The sequence below is a fragment of the Arvicanthis niloticus genome, chromosome 1 (genome assembly GCF_011762505.2).
Source record: "Arvicanthis niloticus isolate mArvNil1 chromosome 1, mArvNil1.pat.X, whole genome shotgun sequence".
Classification (NCBI taxonomy): Eukaryota; Metazoa; Chordata; class Mammalia; order Rodentia; family Muridae; genus Arvicanthis; species Arvicanthis niloticus.
The window spans coordinates 118,207,898-118,233,191 of NC_047658.1; the positions used below are offsets into that span (position 1 = coordinate 118,207,898).

A 25,294-nucleotide genomic window follows, 5' to 3' on the forward strand; every position below is an offset into this window, starting at 1 on the left:
TGGGGGCCTAGGCCTTCCGGAATATGTCAAAGATGTGGCAAAGGCCGACATCTGACCAGGGAATGTAGAGCAACAACAGACAAATGGGGCAATACCCTGCCAAAAAACTTCTAGGGGGGCCTCTCGCAGGCCCCAATGCCAGAAAGGGAGAATTCTCTTCCTCAGGACAATTAAATGTCACTGCTTCAAAAACAGATGTTCTGAGACCAGTTATGACTGAGGAGAAGGGCACACAAACTGGAGAGATACGCGACCTCAAGGACATGCTGGACACGAAGGAGCGGATGGTCAATGTTCTCCAGAAGATAGAAAATCTTCAGGAACAACTAAGAGATAAAGAGAAGCAGATGAGCAGTTTGAAAGAGCAAGTCAAGTCTCTGCAGGTGGACACAACTAACATGGACACAGCTCTGACAATGCTGAAGGAGGCTCTTGCAGACAAAGAGCGGACAATTGAATGTTTAAAGGAGCAGCAGGACAGAGATGAGCGAGAGAAGACGAGGAGAGCCATGGTTAGAGAGGCGGCTAGGAGTTGGCAGTTGTTCAAAGCAGAGGGCAGTTGGTGGAGAGAGAGAAGACGATGAAGACCTTGACCTAGGAAACTGCAAGTTGTTAAGAGCTCTCATAGCCGGGGAATAGTGTAGTTTAATGGTAAATCTGCCCAATCTAGGCATGCAGCATTCATTTGATATTTATTGACTTGTGTCTTTATTCTATGGACTCCCCATGGGCAAGAGATTTACCGCAACACCCTTCCATGGCCTGACACCATGCCACACTGCCCATTTGTATAACACTTTCTTCGCCCAGACTGAACCATTCCAATTGCAGGGAAGCTCCTTACACAGGAAGGTCAACAACTTTAAAAAAGCTTCAGGAAGTCCCTGAAATTGACCAAATTCACTAGGCCTCTCCCTGCCAGAGTCAACAAATGAAAGCTGAGAGAGCCCCTCTCATACAAGCAGAGCTGAGCTGCAAAAAGACTCTCAAATGAGCCCAGTTGCCAAGAAGATTCTCAAACAAGCTGAGCTGCAAGAAGCGGAAACCTGCCAAGCTTCTTCCTGGACGAGGTTTAAACTGACCATGTCACTTGGGTTTTTTTGTTTTTTGTTTTTTGTTTTTTTTTTTTTTTTTTTTTTGGTTTTTCGAGACAGGGTTTCTCTGTGTAGCCCTGGCTGTCCTGGAACTCTGTAGACCAGGCTGGCCTCGAACTCAGAAATCTGCCTGCCTCTGCCTCCCAAGTGCTGGGATTAAAGGCGAGCACCACCACAGCCCAGCAACTATGTCACTTGGAAAGGATACTCTCTAACCTGTTAAGCTAGCTGCAGGCTGTGCCGTGTGCTGCAGGTTTCCCAGTTTTTATGAGCTGTTACCAATGCTTGGGTGGGCCTTAGTGATGCTGCTGTCTGTGAGTCAGTTCTGCTCCTGTAAGTAAGTTCTGCTCCTGAAACTTAATGTCATTATACACTGTAGCCTCAAGGGTTTTCCTTGAAGTTCTTCAGCCTGATTTGTGGAGCATACTACCCCTTTGTCCTTCAACCTGTAACTCCTCACTGGTACTACTGTAAGTAACCCAAAAAATTTTCACTGGTTCACAAAGTTGGACTTTGGTGGTGGGTATCCATACTTTGGTCTACTCTGGGTTCCCTAACGAGGGTAAATAGGCGTGTATGTTGCATCTCCTCAGGTAAAGCTTTGTCACACATGTTCCCATACATATGCACAAATAAACCAGTAAATAGACACTAGAGCTGAACATAGTTCATGCTATGATCACATTTGAGAAATTCAGGAGGATCATTTCAAGGTCATGCTTAGCTACATAGCAAGTTTAAGGCCAACCTAGACTACATGAGACTCTGTCTTTAACTTGGGAGGGGGGGGATCAGTAGATAGAAATGTACTATACATTCCGCAGAAATGCATAAGAAATGAGGGGGTACAAACTAAAAAACAAAAAACAAAAAGAAATGAGGGGTCCAGAAACATGTTCTCCAAAGAAACCTCCAAAATCTTCCCTAGAGCCAAAATGCCCTATGAATGGATGAGGGGAAGTGGAGTGAGTATGAAATGTGCTGCTTTCAAGACCAGGCTATAAATACCAGGCAAAAGATAATGCAGTGCCAGTTTACCTAGTGTCTTAAAAAGCTGGAAGCTTGGATATCTGCCTTATGACCTGGCTATACAATCCTAACAAAGGTCCTACACTAAGTGGAAGTGTTCTGTTACTGTCATAACAGGGCCCTGATAAGTAGTAAACACATGAAAGAATAAGAGTGGGTGACAGCTATGAGCAATAATATGTCAGATCCCGCCTTAAGTAGGGACAGTGAGCACCCACTGTGACTTACACTTTCAAAAGCAAGAAGCATGCATGCACACTTCAGCCTCACCTACAGAGAAAGGTCAGGGAAGAAGAAAGGGCTAGATTACTGATCCTCTTAGAACTTAATGCTAGCATATACTGTGGCCTCTAGGGTCTTCCTTGAAGTTCTCCGGCCTGGTCTGTGAGGCACACTACCCCTTTGTCTTTCAAACAAGTTCTGGCCTCTAGAAACTCTGTCTCCTGTTTTGTACAGCTTCTTCACTTAGCTTTCAGATTCTTACGGAGGATAAGACCTCCAATCCAAATGAAGATCTCACACACAGATTCCAGTTATGTGCACAGCAAATGAGTGATTGTTTATGTTTGCTTACTGCTAGTCTCTACCCACTAAGCATTGCTCTCTGAGGTTAAGCCTTGTGCCCTGCTCATCAACAAAAAAGTCTGGCACTTGTAGAAGGAGTTCATCCATCCATCAACAAATCCCAAAGGTTGCTTCACCATCAAATACAGGGACACACAGTGAGCAACTCACTAGGCACAGGTTAGGACAGGCCAATACACACCCTGATCTAACTGCCAAGGGCAGCTCCGAGGCTTTAGGAAAAAAAACATTAACTGTATAGTTAATGGGCATGGCCTTTCCACTGAGTCTCCCTATCCCCCTGGACCAGAAAACAGCCCTAGCAAAGTCCAAGAGAAAACTGTTCAAGAACTTCAAAGACTTGCAGAGGAGCTACAGAAAGTAACAAATGGGAAATTTTACAAAATGTTTGTTCAAGCTACAATCTGAGTGAGCACTTCTTTCACCAAGTCCAAAACTACATTTCTACCATGGGGAAATGTGCGTTCTAGCAAGCCCGGCTGAAAAGATAGAAGAGGTGACTCTGAGGAAAGGAGGGATGTAACAAGAATCAGACTCCCGAGTAGCTTCACCTTCAGCCCATGATATAACCAAATCCCACCATAGAAGAAGGAAGGTCACTACTTCTTTTGTGCCATTCACCAGATTAGGGCCGCCACTGCCATATTCTTTAAGGGTGCAGGAAATGAACTCTCTCCCCACACACCTCCAAGCAGGAAGACCGATCCGATCGCTAAAGCTGCTTTTCCATTCAGAGTCCTACTCCATGCCAAGAACCCTCTCATTTCCTTCTTGCCACATACTCTAAGTTAACCATGCACATACAAGATACCCATGCACATACAAATCTTAGGTCAAAGTCACCCAGTAAATCAGAGGGCGGGGCCTAGATTTAAAATGGTTTTTAACCACTAGCCACAAGGCCTCCAGGACAATAGCTACAAGCTCAGAATGACACAATCCCAACGCTGGGCAACAGGAAGCGGGATTGAACTGTGCGGCTGACAAGAGCCTATGCTTGCGGGAATGACAAAATAAGTAGCAGGACCGGCTTCCGGATCTGGGACCGTTTTTAAATGCTGCTCAGCTGGGAAAAAGCTGAGCAGCCGTTGCCATAAGGAGACATAAGTCCAGGTCTATAGAATAGTCCAGGCTCTGCACAGGTGTTAAGCCCGGCGTGGGGGAAAGAACTGACCATTCTCGGATCCCAGGACTCAGGTGCAGGGGCTTGGAGTTCATCTCCAAGCTCAGAACCATTGGAAGTGATTCCCCACACCCACAGGCAACAAGGGACGAAGGTGACTCCCCCGGCCCACCCTGGAAAGAAAAGCGGCCGGGACCAGTAGCCGAACACCGCTACCTTGCGACGCCGGACGCCGGCGCTCACTCACCCGGCGGCGCCGCGTCTGCCGGGACCACTCCTATTCCAGTCCTTCTGCAGATAAAGCTTCCCGCCAAGCCCGACCGGCTGGACTCCCGGTTCCGCGACCTCGCCGGACCAACCGGGCGGTGAGCGCGGGCGAATCTACGATTTTCAAAATTGTGGCTCAACCAATTCCCCTTAAGTTTATCTGGGCGGTTACAAAACTCCAAACCAATCACGTAACAGGACGCACGAGTCCGTTTATCTGTTGGCTGTTAGTACTGTCAATCTGTGGGACTAGGAGGCTAGGGAGAAGAACGTAGACGCTTTTAACACGCCCCAACTTCCGGAAGCCGGGGCATTCTACGCAGTGAGGAAGTGGTTGCGCCGTCTTGGAAAGAGTGGAGCTCCGAATTACAAATCCCAGCGTGCACTGCGAAGGCAGGCTTGGTGTGGGAGGATACTTATCTATCTTCGAGCCAGCGGCTTCGTTGGTTTCAAGTTCAGAATGCTTATGCGTTCGGAATGACAGTTTGCCACCTCTGGTACTTTAAACACATTGCAAGTCTCACAGAGCCTTCCCTCGAAGAGCTGTCAGGCATATAACTACAGAATGTTTCCTTAGAACTGCGATTGTCACCCGGAAGTGTTTACTAAGTACCCTACAGATTGGACGCTGCATACAACGGAGAATTTTTCTGGCCACATATAAAGGTAAAGTCTTGAGTTGAAGGTGTGTCACCACCACATGTAAAATAAAACACTTCAGTCTCCAACATATTTACACTTCCACCTTCTTTACAGAATCATTCTCAGTAGCAAGAGAGGAGAAAATGTCCCTGAACAGATAAAGGAGGGTTTTTATTTATTTTTAAATTGTTATTTTCTTTATTGAAAATAGATTTCTTTACTCACATAATAATATATACTGATACAGTTTCCCCTCCCTCTACTCCTCCCAGTTTCAACCTCCCCTTCCATCTGGATCCACTCCCTTTCAAAACAGGCTTCTAAGGTTTAATAATAAAATAACATAAAATATAAGATAATGCAAAATCTATCATATCTGAATTGGATAAAACAAAAGAGCCCAAGAGAAGGCACAAGAAACAGAGACCTACTTGTTCAAACACTCGGGAATTCCGTTAAAAAAAAAAAAAAAAAAAAAAAACTGGAAGCCATAACATATGCAAGAACCTGATGCAGACCTGTGCAAACTCTGTGCAAGCTGCCTCAGTCTCTGGGTTCATATGAGCTTTGATTCTGTGTCCTCCATTCCCTCTGGCTCTCACACTCTTTCTGCCAACTCTTCCACAGTGTTTCCTGAACCATGGCGGGAAAGACTTGATAGAGACATTCCAATTAGATCTGAGTATTCTAAGGTCTCTCACGATGCATGTCTGGCTGTGGGTATCTGTACACTTGTTCTATCTGCTGCAGGAAGCTTCTCTGAAGATGGCTGAGCAAGGCACTGCTCTATGGGTGTAGCAGAACATCATTAGGAGTCATTTTACTGCTATGCTCCTTTAGTAGAATAGTAGTATTTGATTTAACCCTAGGTTCCTAGTCTCAGATTGTTGGCCACCCAATCAATCTGAGACAATCTTGTGGAGTGGGCCTTAAGTCAAATCAGATATTGGTTGGTTACTGCCACAGGTTTGTACAACTATTACCCCAACATATCTTGCAGGCAGGACACCATTGTAAATCAAAGGGTTTTGTTAATCCCACCAAAGGAGAGTAAAGACCATTATCCAAATTCTGTAGTTGAATTAAGCAAGTTTTGTTTTTTATCATACAGGGCTGTCTCCCTAAAGCAGGGTTTGAAAGAACAGCATCAAATACAAGAGAAGGTAGGATTTATACAGCTCAGGAACTGCAGACTAGAGAAGTGTCAAGGGTTGGGGGTGGGGGGCGTTTCAGAGGATCTTATCATGGGGTGGAGGTCAGGGTATAAGATGTGAAACGTCAAATTCCAAACAATAGGTCAAGACATGATCAAACCCAAATTTTACAGAAATCAGGAATGAACTTAGTTTGATCTTGTAACAAGATAGCTTCTAATCCTTTTGGGGGCAGGAGGAGGCAGTCTCTGAGATAGGGTTTCTCAATGTATCCTTGGCTGTCCTGGAACTTGCTCTGTAGACCAGGCTGGCCTTGAACTTGGAGATCCACCTAACTTTACCTCTTAAGTGCTGTGATTAAAAGCAATCAACACCATTAAGTGGCTTCTAATCTTAAAATTGAGTCAAGCTAGTCCATCAGTTCATGACAGGGTTCGTGTGTTTATGTTTATTTTGGTAGCATACAGAGTGCCTTCCTGTACCAAAGATGCTAGAATATACTAGTAAAGGCTCTGTGTAGGCACCACCTCAACCTCTTCATGTTCAATGAGTTTTGTAGGTGTTATCATCAGCAATGGGGCCTTGCCATTGGTTAATGGTGAGCAACCTATAGTCTTGGCAACAAACTAAGTTCTTTGGGGATTCCTGTGAGGCCCCTTTAGCCATCAACCCAATTAGATGTAACCCAATTCCAGTACTGGAAGCTTCATTTGGTGACAAGAAATAGCCAGTTAGTGTTCTGTCTTCCCCATTATTTGAAAGTTTCATTTAGATTGCCTCCATATAGGTACATGTTTTGGGAAGATTTTACTGTATTAGGTTTCCATACTACTCCTCAAATGGCCCTTAATTTTATCTGTCTCTCCTTCTATTTCCTCCCTTGCCTCCCTCTCCCCTTCTCCTCTCCACTTGATCCTCTGGTTCCAGACCCCCACCCATCCATAACTATCTATTCTATTTCCCTTTCCTGAAGAAATCTCTGTCCCACCTAGTCCCACTCCTATGTATGGATGAGGGGAGGGTTTTTCATTATAGATATGAGGAATAATTTAACCAAAGGCATCAAGAAGCATCCAGAGCAGAGAAAGAAAAGAGGTGTGATCTTGTTGGAGGGGGTCCATGACTATAGAGTAGGCCTTGAGGTCTCAGAAGCTCAAAGCAGTCCTCTTCCTACTGCCCAGGAATCAAGATGTAGGACTCTCAGCTCCTACTCCATCACCATGTCTGCCTACATGCCACTGTGTTTCCTGCCGTGACGACAATGAACTAAACCTCTGAGCTGTAAGCCAGCCCCAGTTAACTGTTCCTTTAAAGAGTCGCGGTGGCCATGGTGTCTTTTCACAGCAATCAAACCCTAACTAATATCCATATATAAGTGAATGCTTACCATATTTTCTTTCTAGGTCTGGAATACACTCACTCAGGGTTTTCTTTTTTTTTTTTTTTTTTTTTTTCTCTAGTTCCATCCAATTACCTTTGGATTTCATGATTTTGGGTTTTTTTTTTTTGGGGGGGGGGGCTGAGTCCATTTTTTAATGACATACTCCATTGTGTAAATGTATTACATTTTATTTTCTTTATGTATTCTTGGGTGAAGAGGCATTTGGTTGTTTCCAGTTTCTTGCTATTATGAATAGAACAGCAATGAACATGGCTGAGCAAGTGTCTTTCTGGTAAGATAAAGTGTCCTTTGAGTTTATACCCACGAGTGGTATGGCTGGATCCTGGGGTTGATGGATTCCATTCTTTCTAAGGAACCACTTACTGACTTCTGCAGTGGCTGTACAAGTTTGCACTCCCACCAGCAATGAATGAGTGTTCTTCTTACTCCACACCCTAGCCAAAATAAGCTGTCACTTGTTTTATTGATCTTAGCCATTCTGACAGACGTAATATGAAATCTCAAAATAGTTTTGATTTGCATTCCCCTGATGGCTAAGGATATTGAACAATGTTTTATGTGTTTCTCATCCATTTGAGTTTCCTATTTTGAAGAGTCTGGTTATTTCTTTTCTTCATACCTACTGTTTTTACTTTTATATATTTTGGATATTAGCCCACTATCAGATGTATACTAGATAAAAATCTGTTCCAATATAGGCTGGCCTGACCACCCAGTACTCCCAAAAACTAGACCACCAACCAAGGAGTGTACCTAAAGGTATCTTTGACATCGGATACATATGTAGTAGAGAATGGCCTTGCCCAACAGCAACAGGAGGAAAGGCCCTTGGTCCCAAGGGGCGGGGGGAGTGGGGTTTGATGCCCCAGAGTAGGGAGATGCTGGAGTGGTGGGGCAGAGAGGGTGGGTGGGTGGGGGAAGCACTCTCATACAGGCAAAAGGGAGAGGGGAGGGCAGATGTGGAATCGGGGGATGGCAGAGGGGTAACCAGGAAGTGGGATACCATGGGATGGGGGATTGGTGGAGGGGGTAAATGGGATATCATTTGAGATGTAAATGAATGGAATGATTAATAATTTTTTTTTTTAAATCTGATCCCGTTTTGTAGGCTCCACGTTGTCTGAATGACAATATCCTTTACCATACAAAAGTATCTCAGTTTCATGAAGTCTCATTTATTAATTGTTGATCTTAATGCCTGCACTATCTGTGTTCAGTTCAGGTCTTTTCCTGTGCCAATGAGTTCAAGGCTATTCCCCACTTTATCTGGTTTTTTTTTTTTTAAGATTTTTTTAAAGATTTATTTATTCTACTTGTAGAATACGCCGTAGCTGTCTTCAGACACACCAGAAGAGGGCATTGGATCCCATTACAGATGGTTGTGAGCCACCATGTGGTTGCTGGAAATTGAACTCAGGACCTCTGAAAGGGCAGTGGTGCTCTTAACCACTGAGCCATTTTTCCAGCCCTTTATGTTGAGGCCTTTGATCCATCTGGACTTGAGTTTTGTGTAAGTTGATAATTATGGATCTATTTAGATTCTTATACATGCAGCTACCCAGTTTGATAAGCACCATTTGTTGAAGATGATGTCCAGTATTTCTGACTTCTTTATCAAAAATCAGATGTCCATAGGTGTATAGATTTATATCTGGGTCTTCAGTTCAATTCCATTAATCAACATGTTTATTCTTGTGCCAGTACCATGCTGTTTTTATTACTATACTTCAGTTGTACAACTTGAAATCAGGAATGGTAATATCTCTAGCACTTCTTTTATTATTCAGATTGTTTTATCTCCTCTGAATTTTTGTGTAATTCCATATGAAACTGAAAACTCTCTTTTCACAATCTGTAAAGAATTGTATTGAAATTTTTATGGGAATAGCATTAAATCTGTACATTGCTTTTGGTAGTCTATTGTTATTATATTTATCCTACAGAAAAATGAGCATGAGAGATCTTTTCATCTGAGCTCTTCAGTTTCTTTCTTCAATGTCTTAAAGTTCTATCATACAAGTCTTATACCTGCTTGGTTAAAGTTACCCCTGTGGTGGACAGCCCCAGCCTTTTGTTTTCATGGTATTTCCACTCCTGGGAGGGGCTGCAGAGGAGGAGTGAAGCTTGTGAACCTTCTGTCCAATTGAATTTGTAAAATAAAGGCTAGAGCCAGTGATTGGGCAGTAGAAGGGGAGGTGGAGGAAAAAGGGGAGGAGTCAGAAGAGGAGGAGTCTGAAGAGGAGGAGGAGGAAAGAGAGAGAGAGAGAGAGAGAGAGAGAGAGAGAGAGAGAGAGAGAGAAAAAAGAGGAAGAGGAGAGGAACACGGGGGGGGGGGAGAGAGAGAGAGAGAAAGAAAGAGGCAGAGGAGAGGAGAGGACAGGAGAGAGAACACGGAGGGCCAGAAGAGCGAGAGGAGCCATTGGAGCCGTTGGTGGAAGGACAAGGAGGAGGAGAAGAACATGGCTTAGAAAACCGCAGGTTTTAAGGGCTCTCATAGCTGGGGAATAGAGTAGTACAATGGTAAATCTGCCCAATCCAAGGCTTGCAGTTTATAATCATAAATATTGAGTTGTGTTTTCCTTGACCGGACATGTTTGGGTCAGAGATTTACCACAACATACCCCAAAATATTTTATATTTGAGGCTACTGTGAAGTGTGTTTTTTTCTTTCTTAGTCTGTCATTTGCATATAGGAGGGCTACTGATTTTTGTGAGTTACTGTCATATTCAGCCACTCTGTTGAAAGTATTTGGCCGGGCGGTGGTGGTGCACGCCTTTAATCCCAGCACTTGGGAGGCAGAGGCAGGCGGATTTCTGAGTTCCAGGACAGCCTGGTCTACAGAGTTCCAGGACAGCCAGGGCTACACAGAGAAACCCTGTCTCAAAAAACCAAAAAAAAAAAAAAAAAGGAAAGTATTTATCAGCTGTATTAGCTCCCTGGTGGAATTTTTAGGATCACTTATATATACATCATATTATCTGCAAATAAAAATACTATGATTTCTTCCTTTCCAATTTGTATCCCCTTTGATCTCCTTCAGTTGTCTTGCCGCTCTAGCTAAGACTTCAAGCATTATGTTGAAAATGCACAAAGTGAACAACTTTTTCTTGTTCCTGATTTTAGTAGAATTGCTTTGAGTTTTCCATTTAAGTTGTTGTTGGCTATGGACTTGTTGTAAACTGCATTTATTATGTTGAGGTGTGGCCCCTGTATCCCAGTCTCTCCAAGACTTTTATCATGAAGGGGTGTTAGACGTTTGTCAAAGATCTTTTCTGTATCTAATGAGAGGATCATGTGCTTTTCCACTTTCAGTTTGTTTATATGGTGGATTATGTTTTTCAATTTATATATATTGAACCATCCCTGCAACTCTGGGATGAAGCCTACTTAGATAATCTTTTTCATGTGTTCTTGGATTCAGTTTGCAAATATAAGGGAAATGGTCTGTAATTCTCTTTCTTTGTTGGTTCTTTATGTGATTTGAGTACCAGGATAACTGTAGCCTCATAAAACACATTTGGCGGTGTTCCTTCTGTTTCTGTTTTTGTGGAATAATTTGAAGTGTTGGCATTAATTCTTTGAACATGTAGAATTCTGGCCTTGGGGTTGGGTTGGGTTGGGTTGGGTTGGGTTGGGTTGGGTTGGGTTTGGTTTGGTTTGGGATTTTTTTGTTTTGTTTTTTGTTTTGTGGGTTTGTTTGTTTTGTTTTTTGTTTTTATTTTTGGTTGTTTGGGGGGGTGAGAAACTTTTAATTACTGCTATTTCTGTAGGGGTTAAGGTCTGTTTAAATTGCTTATCTGGTCCTAATTTAACTTTGGTAAGTGGTACATATTGATAAGCTTATCCATTTCCTTTAGTTTTTCAATTTGGTGGTACGCAGTTTTTAAGTGTGTCCTTATGAGCCTTTGGATTTCTCCAGTGTCTGTTGTCACGTTCTCTTTTTCATTTCTGATTTTATTAATTAGATATTCTCTCTCTGCCTTTTAGTTAATTCAGATAAGGCTTTGCAAGACTTACTGATTTTCTCAAAGAACCAACTCCCTGTTTCATTGATTCTTTGTATTGTTTTGTTTGGGTTTTTTTGTTTGTTTGTTTGTTTGTTTCTATTTTATTGATTTCAGCCCTGAGTTTCATTATTTTCTGCTGCCTATTCCTTTTTGTTTGTTTGTTTGTTTGTTGTTTGTTTTTGTTTTTCAAGACAGGGTTTCTCTGTGTAGCCCTGGCTGTCCTGGAACTCACTCTGTAGACCAGGCTGGCCTCAAACTCAGAAATCCACCTGCCTCTGCCTCCCAAGTGCTGGGATTAAAGGCGTGTGCCACCACTGCCCGGCTCTGCTGCCTATTCCTTTGGGTGTGATTTCTTCTTTTTGTTCTAGAGCTTTCAGGTGTGCTGTTAAGTTACTAATATGAGATTTCTCCAGTTTTGTTGTTGTTGTTTATTTTGTTCTTTAATGTAGGCCCTTAGTACTGTAAACTTGCCTCTTAAAATAGCCTTGGTTTAAAGTCTGTTTTGTCAGGTATTAAAATTACTACACCAGCTTGCTTCTAAGGTCCATTTGCTTGGAATATCTTTTTCCATCCTCTTACCCAGCAGTTATACTGTACTTGAAGTTTATGTGTGTTTCTTGGATGCAACAAAAGGATGAATCCTGTTTTGCATCCATTCTATTAGTCTGTGTATTTGGGGGGGGGGGGAGTCAGATTAAGACCATTGATATTGAGAGATATACATAAATAAATAAATCTTTAAGAAAAAGAAAAAAGAAAATACTTTCTGTGTCTTTGTCTTAGTGTTTTGTTGCTGTGAAGAAACACCATGACCACAGCTATGCTTATAAAGGAGAACATTTAATTGGGGCTGGCTTACAGGTTCAGAAGTTTAATCTGTTGTCATCATTGTGGAGAGCATGGTAACATCCAGGCAGACATGATGCTGGAGAAGTAGCTGAGAGTTCAATATTGAGATCTGCAGGAAGCAGGGAGAAGGAGAGAGGAAGGGAAAGAGGGAGGGAGAAATTGATTTTAATATATGTAGTGTGTTAACTGATCCAGTGCCTGTCTTTTTCTAACTTATGCTAGTCCCCAAAAACCAGACAGAGAAATTGTTAGCATTCTGTCTGAACTCTGCCCCACAGTTACCTAGCAACAGCCAGGTATGCTCCTCCCCACAGTTACCTGGCAATAGCCAGGTGGGCCTGGCCCACTATAAAGGGGCTGCTTGCTCCCTCCTCTCTCTTGCTCTCTTGATCTCCTCCTCTCTTGCCTTCTTGCTCCCCCTCTGTCCCCTCTCTCCAAGTGCTCATGGCTGGCCTCTACTTCTCTATTTCTCTTCCTCTCCCTTTCTCTGCCTCTACTACCCTCTTAACTCCACTCCCCATGCCCTGAATAAACTCTATTCTATACTATACTGTCATGTGTCATGTGGCTAGTCCCTCAGTGGGAAGTGATGCCTTGGCATGGGCCCGCTGAGACATCCCCTTCCCCCATACCTCACCACACCCCCCCCATAGAACATATTCTATATCTCTTTATCTTTTTATAAACACATCAGAAACCAAGATGTATTTAAAACTGCACTTCAATCACTGAGCAGTTAAATAATCTACCTTAATCTCTAAACTAATCTGGCTACCTCCCAGCCATGGCCCCAGTATACTTGCTTCTTATTATTCCCTGCTCTTTGACCTTCAGGTGTGTTTCTATGCTCTCTCTGAACCCCTTCCTCGTGGCTCCAGTCTATCCATTCTCCTGGCTTACCTCAATCTCCCTCTCTCATTTTCTCTTCTTCTGGCAGGCAGATGTCAAACCCATTCTTCCTTCTGCCCAGCTATTGGGTGATCAGCATTTATTGACAAGGCAGAAAATAAATGATAAGAATTGTTTACACAAACTTGAGACAGGAGATTCTTGCCAGACAGGCATTACAATGCTATGTCTGAATTGAAACAAGATATGAAAGCAGAGAAATCAGCATTTGAGTAACAATAGGGTTAACTTTACACAGCAGCTTGGTGTACAAAAGCGTCATGCCTAAGAGGCAGTCAAATCTATGAGCCTCTTTTTGTTTTGTTTTGTTTTGTCTTGTCTTGTCTTGTCTTGTTTTGTTTTGGGTTTGTTTTTCAGTGGTTTGGTTTGGTTTGGTTTTTTTTTCTGATTTTTCAAGACAGGGTTTCTCTGTGCAGCCGTGGCTGTCCTGGAACTCTGTAGACCAGACTGGCCTCGAACTTAGTGACTGCCTCTGCCTCCCAGGTGCTGGGATTAAAGGTATATACCACCACCACCTTGTTTATGAAGGCCATTCTTACTCAAATCACCACAGCCTTCCATCTCAGCTCCTACTCCTTCCTCTATTTCTATTATTTGTAGGTCTGATCTTTTCGTTGTTCCAGATTTTCTTAGTATTTTGTACAAGGATGTTTTTATTTTTTGGTTTAGTGTTTTTCTTTGGTTAAGGTTCCTTTTTTTTGTTTTGTTTTGTTTTTCGAGACAGGGTTTCTCTGTAGTCCTGGCTGTCCTGGAACTCACTCTGTAGACCAGGCTGGCCTCGAACTCAGAAATCCACCTACCTCTGCCTCCCAAGTGCTGGGATTAAAGGCGTGTGCCACCACCGCCTGGCTAAGGTTCCATTTCTTGTATCCTGTCTTCAGTGCCTGACAGTCTCTTCCATCTCTTGTATTCTGTCAGTGAGGCTTGCCTCTGAGGTTCCTGTTTCAGTTCCTACATTTTTCATTTCCAGATTTCTCTCAGTTTGGGTTTTCTTTATTGATTCTATTTTCACTTTCACATCTTAAGCTGTTTTACTCATTTTCTTCCACTGTTTGTGTTGTCATAGATTTCTTTAAAGGATATTTCATTTCCTTGATCATATTCAGAAAGGCTATTTTAATGTCTTTTCCTTGTGCTTCAGTTGTTTTACAATACCCAGGGCCTATTGTGGTAGGGTTGTTTGGCTCTAGTGAAGACATACTGTCCTGGTGGATGTTGTGGTCTCATGCTGATGTCTCTGTATCTGGGTTTGGGAAGATTGTAATACTTGGTTCTGATATCTGATCTTGTCTTTGTTGAGTGAGTGTATTGTTCCTTGGTTTCTGTTGACCTATCTGGTTCTTAAGAGAATGTGGTGGCTATGTGTTGTGGTAGGAAAAATTTTCTGAGATCCTGGTAGGTGTGCCTACTCAGGGATCTCAGGTAAAATGTGTTTATAGGTATTGAGAGCTGGGAATTGAGCTGGGGGTAGGGAGCTATTGGGTACACAGGAGAGAGGAAAGCAGGGTGTTCCACCAGGATCTGCTTAGTCTCTCAGGAATGGGGGAAGAGAGCAAGGAGAGGTAGTCTGCGCAGTGCTGGGGATGAGACTCAGGGGAAGGGTGAAGAGCTTCAGTTACCCTATCTGCTTCCCTGGCTAGAGTAAGCTTTTTTATTTTATTTATCTATTTATTTAATTATTTGTTTATTTTTGGAAGAGTCTCTATATCCTAGCCTGCTCTGGAGTGGAGCATGCTTTCTAGGCTCTGGAATGAAATGTGTCCAACCCCACAACCAAATAAGTTTTAAAATTTAATTAGTAATGGGACAGTATACAGCTTTTAGAAAATGACACTGACAAACCTTGAGGACATTTTGCTAATATAACTAAGTCACAAACAGACAAATATCTGTAGTGTCCTTATATAAGGTCTCAGAAGTAGCTTATTTAAAAAGTAGACCGTGCGGTGGTGACACACGCCTTTAATCCCAGCACTTGGGAGGCAGAGGCAGATGGATTTCTGAGTTCGAGGCCAGCCTGGTCTACAAAGTGAGTTCCAGGACAGCCAGGGCTACACAGAGAAACCCTGTCTCAAAAAAAACCAAAAAAAGTAGACCGATGATTCTGTCCAGGCCTTGGGCTCTGTTCTTTGTTGTATCCTTACAGCAGGCCATCAGATTGTATCTCAGTTTCAACTGATGAAGAGAGAGGATAATATGTATTTGAGTACTGCAGTAAAATCAACTCTCATTTTAAATTCTGACATGAGCAGGAAATATAACCCTCAAATATCCTACATTAGTCTGATGATGATTTCAATCCCAAGGGAACCATGAATGCATAAAGGAGACCCTCTCTGAAGAATATCTTCTAATCAAAAACAGCCTCCAGATCCAACTCAGCCATCATGAAAACCCTGCATAGCTTTAGTGGCGCACACCTTTAATCCCAGCACTTGGGAGGCAGAGACAGGCGGATTTCTGAGTTCGAGGCCAGCCTGGTCTACTGAGTGAGTGAGTTCCAGGACAGCCAAGGCTATATAGAGAAACCCTGTCTCGAAAAACCAAAAAAAAAAAAAAAAAAAAAAAAAGATAGGAAGAGACAAGAGTTTTCCAGACAAGCTATTACTTGTTCACATAAGAGCCCAGTCATCTTTCCATAATTCATACTCTCTGGGTTACATCCACATATATGTGTATATATGTTCCCCTTCTTTTTAATTGATTTTCTCTCTCTCTCTCTCTCTCTCTCTCCCTCTCTCTCTCTCTCTCTCTCTCTCTCTGTGTGTGTGTGTGTGTGTGTGTGTGTGTGTGTGTGTGTGTGTGTGTAAGTGTACCTACAGAAGCCAAAATATGGCATCAGATCCCTTGGAGCTGGAGTTACAGGCAGTTGTGAGCCACCTGTCATGAGTGCTGGGAACTGAATCCTCTGAAGGAACAGCAAGCACTCCATCACTGAGCTCGACCTCCACTCATTTTCTTCTCTCTTATAAAGAGGATGCATAAATCTTTAAGCCACACTAGATTTGGGGATATTCAGCTTTCTCTCATATGATGCCCTCATGCAATAATAACTGTAATAAATGTTATATAAGAGGAGGATTTCTGACATATCTCCAACACCACATAAACTGGGAGTGAAGGTGCACACCTTTAGTGTTAGTTCTCAGGATGTGGAGACAAGAGGATCAGGAACTCAAAGCCAGATTCTACTATGTAATGAGTGTGAGGCCAGCCCTGTCTCACAAACAAAAGCACACAAAAGGGCTGGGAATATAACTGAGTGGTAGAGTGCTTGCCTGAAGTTGTTTCAGGATAACTGATCACACTGTGAACCCCAAGATTGTGTTATGTGTAGCACACACCTTTAATCCCTCAGGCTAGAGTACAGACACACCCTTAGTGCACATCTTTAATTCCAATCTGTTTCAAACAAGCTCAGCAGGCAATCTATTCAACTCAGCTCCTGTGGCAGACTGCAGGTCTCCAAGGCAACGCCTCCCAGGTCCTATTGCTATTTGTTAATTTCTGCAACGCCTCCCTGGTCCTATTATTTGGTCTGTTGTGGTAAAAGCTCCTTGGGGCCTGCTCAGGCTGGCAGACTGGCAGGCTGGCAGGCTTGGGGAAGGGCACAGAGGGACAGTGCATAAGTCTACAACCAAGCTGGAATGTATGCGGTGCTGTTTACGGAAGGGCAGTATGAAGTAGTGGCTTGGTCGTTGTTCTCCGACAAATTCAGGTCCAGGAAAATCCAAGTTTTAACTTCTGGATCGAGAGACCCCATGCTCTTTGTCCACTAGGGGGTAGTAACTTTCTGCTTTTAGATCTGAAGCCCTTTAACGGGCCTCTTTAACTCACTTTGGTGGAGAGGATTAAATAAACTTACTTGGCTTCCCTCCTTCACCAAGCAACTCTATAATAAAGCCTCCTAAGTCATCGTCATCTGGAGCAGTGGTTCTCAACCTCTCTAATGCTGCCACCCTTTAATACAGTTCCTAGTGTCCTGGTGAACCAACCATAAAATTTTGTCCATACTTCGTAACTGTAATTTTGCTACTGTTAGGAGTCATAATGTGAATATCTGATATGTGACCCCTATGAAAGGGTCATTAACACACACACACACACACACACCCGCACAGAGATCACGACCCACAGATTGAAAACCATTGGTCTAAAGCACTAAAGTCAGGGCGGGGGAAGTGGGATGAGTGATCTGTTGTTAGCAGGTAGGGCCTGAATGTTCCCAGACTCATCTCCTGGATCCCCTCGTTACCCTAATAAGGTCAACTTGATAATGGCTGACCTGTTCCCCTACAGACTACACAGCTTCGGACCTGAAACCAACACTTTGTAATAAAGCAAGCAGCTCAGAGAGCTGAGTGGCCACTTTCTAACACATGAAAATCCAGTAATGTGCCCAGAAATGGACATTGTCAAAGTCAGTTTTCTCAGCAGTACAGTAAGAGGAAGCTTCTGGAGTTCTGTTAGGTCTAAGCATCTGAGGGGCTGGTCTTGATGGTTACAATCCAGAGCTTTCTGCTCCCCATGTGGGTACTAGCATGCAAACGAGCTGGCAGTGACCCTGTAATATCAGAGCTAGATCATTCAAAACCCTAATCAGAATAAAGGTAAACTAAATTTCATAAAGTCCTTTATCTCAATTGAATCTAAAATAAGTCCCTTAAAATTCTGGTTTTATGGACTTCTGGATTTTTTTTTAGAGCAGGAAAATTTATTAAAATGTTATATCTACATTTTGATTATTTGGGGGTTTGTTTTTAGATACAGTCTCACTATGTAGCTTTAAACTTCAGGTCCTTCAGTCTTTACCTCCTGAGCGTTAACAATTACAGGCATAAACCACTTGCTACATACAGTTCCAGATTTTGATTAAAAAAAAAATGTGTATGGATATTTTGCCTGCACATATATCTGTACACCACATATATGCCTAGTTCCTACAGAGGCCAGGAGAGGGTGTCACTTTCCCTAGAACTGGAATTACATACCATTGTGAGCCACTGCATGGTGCTGGGAATCAAACCCAGGTCCTCTGAAGAGCAGCCAGTAGTCTTAACTTTTGAGTCATCTCTTCAGCTCCCCTCCTCCCATTTGATAATTCTACAATGTGCTGTGGACACATCTGTATGCACTGTTTAATGACCAGATCAGGGTAATCCACACTATCATCATCTCAACTAAGAGTGTGTGTGTGTGTGTGTGTGTGTGTGTGTGTGTGTGTGTGTGTGTGTGTTGGGAATATTCAGACACCCCCTTCTAGATATTCTGAACATGTGCACTGACTTGCTATTAACTTTAGTCACCTGCCATTCTGGAGATCACTGGCACCTCTCCCTACCTGGATTCTGATGTCCCCATGTGTTTTCTGAGTCTAGACCAATGGGAGGACTGATGCCAGGACTCTAAAAATAGTTATAGAGCTGAATGTGGTGTAATCCCAACACTCTGAAAATGGCGGCAGGAGGATCAAAAGCTCAAAGTCATTCTCAACTCCATAGCAAATCCAAGGCCAGTATATATGAGACCCTGTGTCAAGAATAAAGGAAAATGAAACAAAATAAAAATAGAAGTCAATTATAGAATCCAGTAGGGCACAGAATGGAGAACGTGGCCGTGCCCTGATCTGGCAGTGCTATCTGATGGGATGTGCAAGACAGAAGTCACATTTGTAGCTAGACAGCTGGATGTCAGTGGAGAAGAGAAAGCAGTGTAGTGTGACTTCCCTCACCCAGATTCTCTGAGAGCCAGTGTTTTTGCCACCTGACGAGGATTAGAACATGAAGCATGTTTCAGAGACAGGAGAGGGACTGGAATTCTTCCAAAAGAGTTGTCACTGCAGAGAACATTGTCACTTGCTTAGTAGAGCAGCTGATAGTGCACATCACAGTGTCCGGCAGGTGTCCCTCGGTTCAGACCATGGACAGACCTACACAACCTTAGGTCTGGGTTAGAAACCCTTGAGAGATTTCAGAAGTTGGCAGCCCAGCAGCCCACACATCTTCCCCATCACTTTTTCAAACTGCCCTCCTCTTCTTCCTCCTCCTCCTTCTTCCAAAATGTCTCCTGGACCTTGGCAAGCATGATGAGTGTGTCCCATTTGTTACTAGATGTTCAACCATCATTTATTTTTAGTACTCTGACAATCCTGAGTTTCTGCAGTCACCAGTGACTACTACTGAAAGAAAGTTCTCTAACTGAAACTGATAACAGTAGCATTCTATGGTCATAAACAATTGTTTAGAAGGTATTTTGATAGGCACATCATGTCTATTTAGCAAACTAACCAAAGTAGTGTCCCACTAAGGCCTTAGGCCGCCTCAGACATGTACTTTTTAACTTGGTCTACAGAGCCACATGTGAACTCTTTCCAGTGGAGCAGGGATCAGATCAAATTGGGAAGTAGTTGGTTACTTCCACAATGGACTTGCCACTATTGAATCAGTGGGCTTACCTTGCCTGGCTGGTCAGTATTGTAGTTCAAGTCCAGCATTTCTATGTCCTCAGTGTATGTGGTGTCTTCAGCAATAGGGTCTTACCTTCTAGTTCCCCTGAACAACCAACAGCAACAGCTATTTCCTATATTGTTGCGGGGAGGGCCTCAGGAATCTCTCTAACCAATACTTTAAAGGGGGTAGCCTACCCCAGCACTAGAATTTTCATGTTATACCCTAACCTCTGTCTTCAGGGAGCACTTTATTCACTCTTCTCTTGCATATACTTGTGTTGTGAGTGCATGCATGTGTGTGTGTGTGTGTGTGTGTGTGTGTGTGTGTGTGTGTGTGTGTGTGTGTGTTCAGACACATCAGGACCTAAGCCTGTGTTCAGGAATGCATGTACTTATATGTGTGTGCATGTGGAAGCCACAGGTTGACATGGGTGTCCTCCTCAACCATTCCCCACCATACATAGAGGCAGTGTCTCTTGCTTAGACATAAACTCACAGATTCACCCCCTGTAGCCCACTTGCTCCAGGGAACCTCTATCTCTGCCTCTCAAGAGCTGAATTAATAGGTGGGCCTCAAGCTTGCTTTGCAATCAAGTCAAGAGTGACTTTGAACTCCTGATCCTGCCTCCACCTCCCAAGTGCTGGGATTATATCCATGTGCCACTGGACCTATCTCTTGCTGCTTATTTTTTTCCTTTATTTATATTTATTTATTTATTGGATATTTTATTTACATTGCAGATGCCATCCCCTTTCCCCATTTCCCCTCCCTAGAAAACCCCTATCCCATACCCCCTTCTCCTTTTTGCTTTTATACAATTTTTTTAAATGTTAACCAATGGCTTTATAAATTTGGTAATGCTCAATATCAATCAGAAGTGTGACCTAATACCCAACCTAGATATATCAACTATCTTTGACTGGTGGAGACATGTGAACATCTGCCTCCATGTCTGCCCCCCCTCTTCTCTTTCATCACCTAGCTCCTCCTCTCCTTCTCCTCCTCTTCTCCTTACTCCTCCCACCTTAGCTCCTCCTACATATCACCTTTCCTGTTAAAATAAAACTTTTTTCTCAAAGTACAGTTAGAGCATAACTATGCCAATTTATGTCAGTAAGGTGCAAGATAGACCTAATACCCAGTCCATCATTTTATTGACTAAGCAGAACCTCTGTCATCTCTCCTAAATAAAAGACTTAGTTCTGAACCTGGCTTTTTTTTTTCTTGGCTTTAGGATGAATGTCAGCTGAAAACCATCCTCTCAAATCTTTTCTCTCAAAGTAAATAGCAAGGATTGGCTATGAGACTATAAGTTTTCAACCCTATCAGAAATCCAGAATGACTGAGTTAACTGAAATTATGGGAAGCACAAAGCATAGCTTCTAAAACATAGCCAATTTATAGAGACCGCTGGACACCTGGACAGTTCCTATACTACAGAACGTTGGAGCATCTGATCTTCAGACTTCTGGCCCAGGATCATCTGACAGACCTAGTGATGCAGAATTATTTAGGGCTGATTAGTCTGTCTTGGCAGATATAATCAGTCGACTATTCTGCAAGTGTGTCCTTTTCTGGACAGTGATTTGTCTGTAGATGGAAAGAGGCAATTCTTGCCTAGTGGCTGACTCACCACATTTGGAATAACTCCAGAGATGCTCAATTTCTTCATAGAATCCAAGACAGGAAGCTGTCAGGAGCAGACAGGTCTCTAATCAAAATGAACATTAATACAGAAATGTTTGTAACATCAATTCTGTGGATTTCTGATGTTTTGAAAACCAACTATTTATGTAAGGCAATCTGGACTGTTGTCTGTTAACTCCTCTCAGCTATTTCTAAAGAAAATATAGAAAACACCCTAACAATAAACTCAAAGCCATGAATTTGCTATAGGCCCTTAACTCACAGTCTAACCATCTCAAATAAGTTAAAAATGTTAAAGAAGGACTGGGTCTAAGCCTTTTATTCCTAAATGTGTTATACAGACACAATACCTATGATAGTAACAATATTCATCTCACTTTTATATTAATAAGAAGCTTGTACCAATGAAGACCTTAAATTTGAAATCAAAGTAAATTTTGTACCATGTAAGAAATTATAACTTCATCTTAATAACAATTATACATATTTCTACCAGTAGGTTATGGCTATGCAATAAATCCTAGCTAATCCTCCCTGTTCCACCAAAACCACTACTTTTCCCTAGAAAGACAGCCCAATATTAACCACCTCAGTCCCCAAGCCCAGGGAATAGGGGCGCCGACTCTTCATTAACTTCTTCAAGCTGATTATGGGTGTTGAGACTTTAGAAGAGGGGTTGGGGGAGGAGTAAATTGATAAGCCTCTGATGCTGTGTCTTCACTGCATCCAGCTGGAATTCCAGGACATCAGAGGTTCGAGCAGGTCTGCTCAGCTTGCCTGATGAGTAGATACACCAAGGCTATGTATTCTGCAATATACAATTCTCAAAACAATTTTTAGTATCAAGATAATTGTTTGTTTGAATTCTGGAATCTAGTCTTCTGGTAGCCTGCCTCTGTCATGTCTAATCCATATAATTCTGGGAGTTTCTATGAGGTTGTGCTCCCACCATCCTCCCATTTTTGCCTTCCTGCTCTCAAATTTCCCAACATCAGGGAATCCAAACTTTCGGGCACCTAGGCCCTCCACTTCTACTGATGCCTAACCCCTTACCCCGTTTCCCCCCTCCAATTCCTATGAGGGTGTGCTCCCACCATCCTCTCATTCCCACCTCCCTGCTCTTGCAATTCCCCAACACTAGGGAATCCAAACTTTCAGGTACCAAGACTGTCCACTTCCACTGATGCCTGGCAAGGCCACCCCCACGGGTGGAGACATGAGTCCCTCCCACCCCCCTTTGTGTTCTCAGGCTGGAGATTTTAGAATGGCTACTCCAGCTTGTTTCTTAGGACCATTTGCTTGAAAAATTGTTTTCCAGCCTTTTACTCTAAGGTAGAGTCTGTCTTTGCACTGAGGTGGGTTTCCTATATGCAGCAAAATGCTGGGTCCTGTTTATGTATCCAGTCCATTAGCCTATGTCTTTTAACTGGGGAACTGAGTCCATTGATGTTAAGAGATATTAAGGAACAGTGATTGTTGTCTCCTGTTATTTTTGTTATTAGAGGTGAAGTTATCTTTGTGTGGCTATCTTCTTTTGGATTTGTTGGAAGAGGGTTACTTTCTTACTCTTTCTAGGGTATAATTTCCCTCCTTGTATTGGAGCTTTCCTGCTATTATCCTTGGTAATGCTGGGTTTGTGGAAAGATATTGTGTAAATTTGGTTTTGTCATGGAATATCTTGAGTTCTCCATCTATGATAATTGAGCGTTTTGCTGGGTATAGTAGCCTGGGCTGGCATTTGTGTTCTCTTAGGGTCTGTATGATGTCTGTCCAGCATCTTCTAGCTTTTATAGTATCTGGTGAGAAGTCTGGTGTAATTCTGATAGGTCTGCCTTTATATGTTACTTGGCCTTTCTCCCTTACTGCATTTAATATTCTTTGTTTTGTGCACTTGATGTTTTGATTATTATGTGATGGGAGGTATTTCTTTTCTGGTCTAGTCTATTTGGCATTCTATAGGCTTCTTGTATGTTTATGGACATCTCTTTCTTTAGATTGGGGAAGTTTTCTTCTATAATTTTGTTGAAGATATTTACTGGCCCTTTAAGTTGGGAATCTTCACTCTCATCTATACCTATTATCCTTAGGTTTGTTCTTGTCATTGTGTCCTGAATTTCCTGGATATTTTGTGTTAAGAACTTTTTGCATTTTGCATTTTCTTTGACAGTTATGTTGATATTTTCTATGGTATCTTCTGCATCCGAGATTCTCTATCTCTTGTATTCTGTTGGTGATGCTTGTGTCTATGACTCCTGATTTCTTTCCTAGGTTTTCTATCTCCAGTGTAGTCTCCCTTTGTGATTTCTTGATTGTTTCTACTTCCATTTTTATGTCCTGGATGGTTTTGTTCAATTCCTTCACCTGTTTGGTTTTGTTCTCTTGTAGTTCTTTAAGGGATTTTTGTGTTTCCACTTTAAGGGCTTCTATCTGTCTACCTGTGCTCTCCTCAAATTCTTTAAGAGTGTTATTTATGTCCTTCTTAAAGTCCTCTATCATTATCATTAGAAGTGATTTTAAATCTGAATCTTGCTTTCCTGGTGATATGGGGAATTCAGGACTTTCTAGTGTGGGAGAACTAGGTTCTAATGATGCCAAGTACCCTGGGTTACTGATGCTTATGTTCTTGCGCTTGCCTTTTGCCATCTGTATCTCCTTAGTGCTACCTGCCCTGTCCCTGACTGGAGCCTGTCTTTCCTATTATCTTGGTTGTATCAGAACTTTGTGGGGTGGGTGTAACTACTGGGGTAAGCGCTGGGGCCCAAAATCTGCCCAGTGCTCAAGCACAGACAGGATGCTGCCCAGCTTAGAGCTCTGGGAGCCCCATTTCCTCTGGGTTCTTAGAGATTGGGAGCAGAGCTGCCGCCCAATATCTGCTCAGTGCTGTGGCCCAGACCAAAGGGAACCAGTGGTCCGGGCCGGGAGTGACTTCCTGGGTCCTTGTGGGTCCCGGTTACTCCCTGTTTGGGGCGGACCTTGCTGTCTGCTTACCTAAGATACTGCCCAAGTTAGAGCACCTGGGATCCCCACTTCCTCTGGGTTCTTAGTGATTGGGGGCAGAGCTGCCATCTTGGATCTGCCCAGTTTCTGGGCCCAGACTGGAAGGAACCAGTGCTCTCGATGCTTTTTTTTTTTTTTTTAAACCCGAATAATATATATCTCTTAGAGAAATATAGTTTCTTAGAGAAAACACTTTGTTACATAAGACTGATTTGAAATATATAATAGACTAAATTATAAAATTTACGTTGAAAAAATGTTTAAAGGCATCATAGCTACTGGAGGTGTGTAGCTCATTGGTACAGGGGACTCCTAGGTTCAGTCACAGCAGTACACATAGAAACACACACGAACAAGATCGTTACAATGATACTACATAATACCAGCTTTTATCAAAACACACATTACTGTATATGTTAGTGGGTACATACATCAGGTGCAGCAGTATTATTACATACATCTAAAAAAAAAAAAAAGACTACCCTGAATTTTATTTTTACCTGCAAGGCAAAAGAGAAACAGTTTTAGTGTTTTGAAGGAATAATATTGTAGAGATAGTTTTGATTATTTTTAAAATCTAAAAATGATATTTAAGACACTTCAAAAATATGAATAAAACTGGACATGATGACAAATGCTTGTAATAGTACTCAGAAGATGAAGGCAAGAAGACTAGAAGTTAAGAATCGTCCCCAGCTACAGAGTGAGCTAGAGGCTAACCTGGGCAACATAAGTCCTGTATCAAAGAAGGAAAAGTATCATATCAGTTACAATATTGCTGGCCTTTATGTATGCTCACAAATGGGATAAATATCTCAAATATTGCTCATGTGCTGGAATCCCTGATGCCTTGTCCCTTTCTCTTTAATATGCTATGCTTTCTTTTGTGAAGCAGTACTTTCAAAAGTCAATAGAAACCATTACTGAAAATCCTTAGTCCATCAAAGACAATAAGTGCAATTACTTGAATGTCCACTTGGGGGCAACAGAGGACAAGGCCAGCTGTCGCTGCGGTTCTGAGAATGGAGTTTCATTGCTTTGCCTTTGGGTTTTTGTCTTGTTTGTAGTGTTTTGAACTCGGTTTCCCCCACATGCTAGGTTAGGGTACCCCTGGTTAACAATCAAACTGTTGTTGGGAG

The 25,294-nt window shown here is 42.5% G+C and overlaps 1 protein-coding gene and 1 long non-coding RNA gene across 4 annotated transcripts in view; one reads left to right on the forward strand and one right to left on the reverse strand.

Moving 5' to 3' along the window:
* The window catches only part of Incenp (inner centromere protein), a 29,999-nt gene extending 25,757 nt beyond the window's left edge, over positions 1–4,242 (reverse strand). For 2 of the 3 annotated variants that reach the window (XM_034498049.2, XM_034497963.2), the window contains exon 1: positions 4,079–4,242. The gene's annotated coding sequence lies outside the window, so the exon portion shown is untranslated. Of the gene's footprint in view, positions 1–4,047 lie in introns of all 3 variants that reach the window. The other variant, XM_076916981.1, reaches the window with a different exon arrangement.
* A 97-nt stretch (positions 4,243–4,339) lies between these two features.
* The window catches only part of LOC143435281 (uncharacterized), a 28,098-nt gene continuing 7,143 nt past the window's right edge, over positions 4,340–25,294 (forward strand). The window contains exon 1 of the long non-coding RNA XR_013105427.1: positions 4,340–4,764. This is a non-coding gene — a long non-coding RNA (uncharacterized LOC143435281). The remainder of the gene's footprint in view (positions 4,765–25,294) is intronic.